The sequence below is a fragment of the Anabrus simplex genome, chromosome 2 (assembly GCF_040414725.1).
Source record: "Anabrus simplex isolate iqAnaSimp1 chromosome 2, ASM4041472v1, whole genome shotgun sequence".
NCBI lineage: Eukaryota > Metazoa > Arthropoda > Insecta > Orthoptera > Tettigoniidae > Anabrus > Anabrus simplex.
In genome coordinates, this window is record NC_090266.1 from 1119274909 (window position 1) to 1119283949 (window position 9041).

The 9041-nt window shown below is 46.3% G+C and overlaps 1 non-coding gene across 1 annotated transcript; it reads right to left on the reverse strand.

The window, feature by feature from the left end:
• Positions 1 to 1695: 1695 nt before the first annotated feature.
• Positions 1696 to 1767, reverse strand: TRNAQ-UUG (transfer RNA glutamine (anticodon UUG)). Its single transcript has one exon. It is a non-coding gene; the product is annotated as a tRNA-Gln (tRNA).
• Between the last annotated feature and the right edge of the window lie 7274 nt (positions 1768 to 9041).

Consider the following 9041-nt stretch of genomic DNA (forward strand, 5'->3'; position numbering starts at 1 on the left):
CGTGGTGGTGGAAAAGTCTCATAGAATGGGGCTTGGACTACACATGCGTGTTGTCAAAACTGAAGCTGCCATTCCTCGTAAACGAGACCTCATTAGTGAACAAAATATGATTCATGAAGTCTTTGGGTTGAAGATGGACCTATTCACAAAAGGCTATCTGCGGTGCATAATTTGTTTCCCATAGTGCTGAACACACTGCAAATGATACTGGTGTTGCCGGTCTTCCCGTTATGTTCGTAGGACGGTCCATTCCTATCACTGCCGCGATCTGGCGAGTATTCCTGCTGGGGGGTCCTCTGCAGTAAATTCCAATATGCGGTCCTCTGTACGAAGATCAGGCCTAGACCCACCAGCTTCACGCGTAGCCATGACGTTTCCAATGTCAGCTATTCTCTGTAGGGCATATACCTGCTACAACACTCCTCACTAGAAGACACAACAAATCATTGATTGATTAACATTTTATTTTTTTAACATCTGGCTTTTGGTGCCAGGAGTGTCCGAGGATGTATGCTGTGTGAGGGTGTTGCCTGTGAGTATAATTGAACGGGCTAGAGATTGGAGGAAGGTGCCATCGAGGCATTTTCCAGAAGATGTAAATGGGAAACCACGAAAAACCATTTTCGAGGATGGCTAACGGGGTATTCGAACCCAGCAGCCTACCGAAGTAGCTGTAACTAGTTGTGCTGCAACGCACTGACCTAACCTGCTTGGTACTTTCTCTCAGACATGGAAACGCAGGTCCATATATGGATATATTTTAGGAAAAGACGTAAACGCATCACCATATTTCGTGTTGTAAGACAAGGAGTTCCCCCAGAAGTGGGCAGCAGCTGCTGTTGAAAAGACATTGCACTCCGTACTGGTACTTCACAGGAAAGTTCTTGAAAAGCAACTGAAGAAGATGCTGCTCTGACATATCTGTTTCCCGAAAATCCAGTTAATGGCCCTGATGATCCGCAAGAGTTGTAGTTACAGAGCAGTTAACTGCAAAACAAAAAATCCTTGTTAAAATGTAACCGAACTTGTGTTATTCTAGTATTCAGCAGAAGATTACCTGGTTGTACATTTCCCCCAAATTTTTAGGATTTTGGCCTTGAAGTATCTCTTGCGTTATGCCTATTTATGACCCATCTACGTTTTCTTTGGGGAAGGAATACCTCGGTTTATAGCATTCCAAATTATACAATTACACTGACATATTTCAACGGGTTCTTGAATTGGGTTTAGATATTACGTGTGTGTGTTTGTTTGTGTGTTTGTTTGTTTGTTTGTGTGTGTGTGTGAGTTTGAAGTAATGTAGGTTTTATTTGAACTTTCGTACCCTACAATTAATAATCTTGAAATAAAAATTACAGGGTTCAGAATCCAGAGTCCTAACCATTACACCATGGGACCTCAAGAGCAGCGCCGTTCTTAATAGATGTTCGTCAGTGTCCCGATTATGTTTGAGATTTGTAGATAATCATGCGAGAATTAAAAAATATTCATTAACGGGAAATTCAAGTTCCAGGTCCCACCGAGGTTTGAATGTGGATCGCTGATGTCGGACTCCAGAGGGCTGACTATAACACCATGGGGCCTAACGTGCAGCTTCGTTCCTACCAGATGTTCATCAATGCTCCGAAAAGCTTGAGAATGGAAGGAAAACATAGGAGAAATATAAAACCAGTAACACGTCGAAAATAAAATTGCAGGTCCCACCGATATTTGAACTCGGATTGCTGGATTCAAAGTCCAGAGTGCTACCCATTACACCATGGGACCTGACGGATGGTGCGTTCCTTACTCGACACTTGTCAATATTTCGATAATGTTTGACAATGGAAGAAAACATCCCACAATTTATAAACAAGTAATATATTGAAATGGCAATTTTAGGTTCCACAGAGATTTGAACCCGGATCGCTGGATGCAAAATCCAGAGTGCTTACCATTACACCAGGCGATCTTACAGACTGCGCTGTTCCTAACAATTGCAGGTCCCACCCAGATTTGAACTCGGATCGATGGATCAAAGTCCAAAGTGCTAACCATTACACCATGGGACCTTACGAAATACGCTGGTCCTACTAGACGCTCGCCTGTGTTCCGATTATGTTTGAGAATGGAAGAAAATCATACGAGATAAAAGTAACATTTAATTAAATTAAATTTCCAGGTATCACCGAGGTTTGAACTTTGAACATGAATTCAGAGTCCTGTGTGCTAATCATTTCGGCATGGCACATACAGAGCAGCTTCGTTCCTACTAGATGATCATCAGTGTTCCGATAATGTTTGAGAAAGGAAGGAAAACATCCGAGAATTAAGAAACCAGTAATACCTCGAAATTCGGATTCTGAGTCCGGAGTGCTAAAAATAATACACCATGGGACATTGCAAACTGCGCTGTTTCTACACGATGCTCCTCGGTGTTTCGATAATGTTTGAGAATGGAAAGAAAACTTCATCATCATCATCATCATCATCATCATCTGTTTACCCTCCAGGGTCGGTTTTTCCCACGGACTAAGCGTGGGATCCCACCTCTACCGCCTCAAGGGCAGTGTTCTGGAGCTTCAGACTTTGCGTCGGGGGATACAACTGGGGAGTATGACCAGTACCTCGCCCAGGCGGCCTCACCTGCTATGCTGAACAGGTGGGATGGGAATATTGGATGGGACAGGCAAGGAAGAGGGAAGGGATGGGACAGGCAAGGAAGAGGGAAGGAAGCGGCCGTGGCCTTCAGTTACGTACCATCCCGGCATTTGCCTGGAGGAGAAGTGGGAAACCACGGAAAACCACTTCTAGGATGGTTGAGGTGGGAATCGAACCCACCTCTACTCAGTTGACCTCCCGAGGATGAGTGGACCCCGTTCCAGCCCTCGTACCACTTTTCAAATTTCGTGGCAGAGCCGGGAATCGAACCCGGACCTCCGGAGGTGGTAGCTAATCACGCTAACCACTACACCACAGAGACGGACGAAAGAAAACTTCCTAGAATTAATAAAGTAATAATACCTGAACATTACGTTTTAAGGACGCTTCGAGCTTTGAAATCGGATTGCTTGATGCAGAGCTCAGGGTGCGAACCATTACACCATTACACCTTGGGCCCTTGCGAACGGTGGTGTACCTGCTAGACGCCCGTCAGTGTTTGCATAATGTTTGACAATGTAAAAAAAAAGCCCTACAATTAATAAATTAGAAATATCATCATCATCATCATCATCATCTGTTTACCCTCCAGGTTCGGTTCTTCCCTCGGACTTAGCGAGGGATCCCACCTCTACCGCCTCAAGGGCAGTGTCCTGGAGCTTCAGACTCTTGGTCGGGGGATACAACTGGGGAGTATGACCAGTACCTCGCCCAGGCGGCCTCACCTGCTATGCTGAACAGGGGCCTTGTGGAGGGATGTGAAGATTGGAAGGGATAGGCAAGGAAGAGGGAAGGAAGCGGCCGTGGCCTTAAGCTAGGTACCATCCCGGCATTCGCCTGGAGGAGAAGTGGGAAACCACGGAAACTTCCAGGATGGCTGAGGTGGGAATCGAACCCACCTCTACTCAGTTGACCTCCCGAGGCTGAGGGGACCCCGTTCCAGCCCTCGTACCACTTTTCAAATTTCGTGGCAGAGCCGGGAATCGAACCCGGGCCTCCGGGGGTGGCAGCTAATCACGCTAACCACTACACCACAGAGGCGGTCAATTAGAAATATCTTGAAGTGAAAATCACAGGCCCCAACGGGATTTGAACTCGGATCGCTGGTTTCAGAGCCGAGAGTGCTTCAACAGCAACGCCGTTCTTAGTACATGTACAAGAGTGTTTCGGTAATATTTGAGAATGGAATGAAAACATCCGAGAAATATGAAAACAGCTCGAAATTAATTTTGCAGGTCCCAGCGAGGTTTGAAATCGCATCGCTAGATTCAGAGTCCAGAGTCGTAACAATTACACCATGGGACTTCAAGAGCGGCGCCGTTCTTACTACATGTTCAAGAGTGTTTCGATAATGTTTGAGAATGGAAATAAACTAATAAACAACTAATAAACTTGTAATATCTGGAAATGAAAACTTCACTTCTCAAAAGGTTTGCACTCGGATCTCTGGATTCAGATTCCAGAGTGCTAAAACCATTATACCATGGGACATTACAAACAGCGCTGGTCTACTCGACGCTCGTCGGTGTTTCGATAATGCTTGAGAAGGGAAAGAAAACGTCCTAGACTTAATAAACTACACTGACTGACAGAGCAAATGCAACACCAAGAAGGAGTGGTTCGAAAGGGATGAAAGTTGGGGAAAAACAGAGACGGCACGGACGAATAATTGATGTTTATTTCAAACCGATATGCAGGTTACACAATGCGCACGGCATCGACTCAGTAGGATGTAGGACCACCGCGAGCGGCGATGCACGCAGAAACACGTCGAGGTACAGAGTCAATAAGAGTGCGGATGGTGTCCTGAGGGATGGTTCTCCATTCTCTGTCAACCATTTGCCACAGTTAGTCGTCCGTACGAGGCTGGGGCAGAGTTTGCAAACGGCGTCCAATGAGATCCCACACGTGTTCGATTGGTGAGAGATCCGGAGAGTACGCTGGCCACGGAAGCATCTGTACACCTCGTAGAGCCTGTTGGGAGATGCGAGCAGTGTGTGGGCGGGCATTATCCTGCATGAAACAGAGCATTGGGCAGCCCCTGAAGGTACGGGAGTGCCACCGACCGCAGCACATGCTGCACGTAGCGGTGGGCATTTAACGTGCCTTGAATACGCACTAGAGGTGACGTGGAATCATACGCAATAGCGCCCCAAACCATGATGCCGCGTTGTCTAGCGGTAGGGCGCTCCACAGTTACTGCCGGATTTGACCTTTCTCCACGCCGACGCCACACTCGTCTGCGGTGACTATCACTGACAGAACAGAAGCGTGACTCATCGGAGAACACGACGTTCCGCCATTCCCTCATCCAAGTCGCTCTAGCCCGGCACCATGCCAGGCGTGCACGTGTATGCTGTGGAGTCAATGGTAGTCTTCTGAGCGGACGCCGGGAGTGCAGGCCTCCTTCAACCAATCGACGGAAAATTGTTCTGGTCGATATTGGAACAGCCAGGGTGTCTTGCACATGCTGAAGAATGGCGGTTGACGTGGCGTGCGGGGCTGCCACCGCTTGGCGGCGGATGCGCCGATCCTCGCGTACTGACGTCACTCGGGCTGCGCCTGGACTCCTCGCACGTGCCACATGTCCCTGCGCCAACCATCTTCGCCACAGGCGCTGCACCGTGGACACATCCCTATGGGTATCGGCTGCGATTTGACGAAGCGACCAACCTGTCCTTCTCAGCCCGATCACCATACCCCTCGTAAAGTCGTCAGTCTGCTGGAAATGCCTCCGTTGACGGCGGCCTGGCATTCTTAGCTATACACGTGTCCTGTGGCACACGACAACACGTTCTACAATGACTGTCGGCTGAGAAATCACGGTACGAAGTGGGCCATTCGCCAACGCCGTGTCCCATTTATCGTTCGCTACGTGCGCAGCACAGCGGCGCATTTCACATCATGAGCATACCTCAGTGACGTCAGTCTACCCTGCAATTGGCATAAAGTTCTGACCACTCCTTCTTGGTGTTGCATTTGCTCTGTCAGTCAGTGTAGTAATAACTGGATGACCGCCTTTGTGGTGTACTGGTTAGTGTGATTAGCTGCCACTCCGGAGGCCAGGAATCGATTGCCGCATCTGCCACGAAGTTTTAAAAAGTTTTACGAGGGGTGGAACGGGGTCCACTTCGCCTCGGGAGGTCAACTGAGTAGAGGTGGGTGCGATTCCCACCCAAGCCATCCTGGAAGTGGTTTTCTGTGGATTCCCAATTCTCCTCCATGCAAATGCCGGATGGTACCTAACTTAAGGCCACGGCCGATTCCTTCCCACTTCCCTGTCCATCCCTCCATCCCATCCCCCCACACGGCCTCTGTTCAGCATAGCAGGTCAGGCCGCCTGGACGAGGTACTAGACATCCTCCCCAGTTGTATCCTCCGACAACGAGTCTGACGCTCCAGGACACTGCCATTGAGGCGGAGTTAAGCAGAATATGAAGAAGAAGAAGAATATCTAGAAATGAAAATTACAGGTCGCACAGAAATTTGAACACGAATCGCTCTATTCAGAGTTCAGAGAGATAACCCTTACTGTACTAGTGGTTTTGCAGTGAAACCATGTTTAGAAGTTCACTTGCCTGGCTTCCTGCTGTTTTTCATAAGAAACCGGGTTGCCTCTCTGTTAACTGGAGCCATCTGCTGGCTGTTTCACATATCTAAGGGAGCTGAAGTTGTTTTGCAGTTGGCGCACAGTGTTTTGTTCATGGAGGTATTCATGTAATGGCGTCTTGCCTACTTGCTCTTCATTACGATTATAAATAACAACTTGTGTGGTAGTGAACCGTAAGTATTTGTTCATTTTCTTATTACTGAAATCCTAATTAACAAGTTTGTGGGTATTTCAGTTTATAATTATAGAAATATTTTCTATTTCTATGTGAAATATACGTGGTTTCAACCTGAAACCAGTGGGTCACTGCCAAGCTCGAGGGACGTAACCACCAGGTCTACTTTGACAATTATTTCACCTCCGTAGCACTAATGCTAACTCTGCAAGGAAAAAAGTTTATGTTTGTGGTACGGTGAGGAAGGGCAGAGTACAAATGCCAAAAGATTTAGTAAACGAAAAACAACTGGAACATGGTACTTCTGATTTTAGATATACTAGTAGTGCCATTGTGACATTTATTTGGAAGGACAAGAAAGGAATCCTTTTTCTTTAAAACTTTCATGACCCGTCGCAGCAAACTACCGTTTCACGAAAAATGAAAGATGGAACAACAGTTACTGTCAATTGTGCGGTAATGGTTTCAGATTATAACTCGAACATGGGGTATGGGGTTTGTGGACAAGGCTGACATTCTGAAGTCGGTATATGAAGTAAACCGTAAAGGTAAGAGATGGTGGTTGCACATATCCTGGCGCTTCGTTGATGTATGCATTGTGAATGCTTAAATCATGTTCAAGGAGAGAAGTGAAGGTGGTGCTACACTAACTGAAAAATGTCCGAATGTCAGTGGTTGCAGGAATGATTGGGGCCGGATCAACTCCAACTACAGGCAAGAAAACCCCACGCGTGGAGAACAAATTCAAGAAGTACATGGCACCAGAAATGCGATTTGACAAAGCTAACCACATGCCAACTAAATGTAAATCACGACGCTATGCTCATTGCAGTACTACATCAAATCCCCACCAAACCAAATGGGTATGTCTTGTATGTGACGTAGGTTTGTGCCTGAACAATAAAATAAATTGTTTTGGCGAGTATCACAAGAAGTGAAAAAGTGCACTATATTCCCACCACACCTGGTATGGACACCCTATATTTGTAACGAACAAACTGAGTGTGCTTTATGATTCTGTGTACCTATTGTATAGTCATCTTGTGAATAACATAAATTTTCAACTTTAACTTCTTTTCATGGGGCTCAAAGGGATAACCATTACACCATGGGACTTCAACAGCAGCGCGGTTCATACTAGATGTTCTTCGGTGTCCCGATAATGTTTGAGAATGAAAGGAAAACATCCGAGAAATATTAAACCAGTAATACCTCGAAATTAACATTGCAGGTCCCACCGATATTTGAACTCGGAACGTTGGATTCAGAGTCCGGAGTGCTAAAAACATTAAGCCGTGGGACTTTACAAACTGCGCTATTTCTACTCGACGCTCGTCGGAGTTCCGATAATGTTTGAGAATGGAAAGAAAACACCCTACAATTAATAAGTAGCAATATCTTGAAATGAAAATGACAGGTCCCACCGAGACTTGAACTCTAATCGCTGAATTCAGAGTCCAGAGAGCTAACCATTACACCATGAGACCTAAGGAACAGCGCAATTCGTAATAGATGTTCGTCAGTGGCCTGATAATGTTTGAGATTTGTAGATAATCATCCGAGAATTAACATATTTGTATTAACGGGAATTTTTTTTCTAGTTGTTTTACGTCGCACCGACACAGATAGGTCTTACTGTGACAATGGGACAGGAAAGGGCTAGGAGTGGGAAGGAAGCGGCCGTGGCCTTAATTAAGGTGCACCGGGCGAGTTGGCCGTGCGCGTAGAGGCGCCCGGCTGTGAGCTTGCATCCGGGAGATAGGTTCGAATCCCACTATCGGCAGCCCCAGCATTTGCCTGGTGTGAAAATGGGAAACCACGGAAAACCATTTTCAGGGCTACCAACAGTGGGGTTCGAACTTACTATCTCCCGAATACTGGATACTGGAAGCACTTAAGCGACTGTAGCTATCGAGCTCGGTATTAACGGGAAATTAAAAATCCAGGTCTCACCGAGGTTTGAACTTGGATCGCTGATTTCGTACTCCAGAGGGCTAACTACAACACCATGGGGCCTAACGTGCAGCTTCGTTCCTACCAGATGTTCATCAATACTCCGATAAGTTTGAGAATGGAAGGAAATCATCCGGGAAATATGAAACCAGTAATACCTCGGAAATAAAATTGCAGGTCCCACCGAGATTTGAACTCGGATCGCTGGATTCAAGGCCCAGAGTGCTAACCTTTACACAATGGGACCAGACGAATTACCCATCTCTTAATCGAAAACCGTCAATGTTTTTATAATGTTTGACAATGGAAGAAAACATCTTACAATTAATAAACTAGTAATGTCTTGATATGCCATACCAGGTCGCCCGCGAGATTTGAAATCGGATCGCTAGATTCTGAGTCCAGAGTGCTTACCATTACACCAGGGCATTTTACGGACTGCGCTGGTCCTACTGGACGCTCATCAGTGTTTCGATAATGTATGAGAATGGAAAAGAAACATCCAAGATTTAAAGAAATATTAAAATCTTGAAATAACAATCGCAGGTACCACCGAGATTTCAACTCGGATCGCTGGATTCAAAGTCCAGAGTGCTAACCAGTACACCACGGGACCTGACGATTACAGCAGTTCCTAGTCGACACTCGAAAGTGCTTCGATAA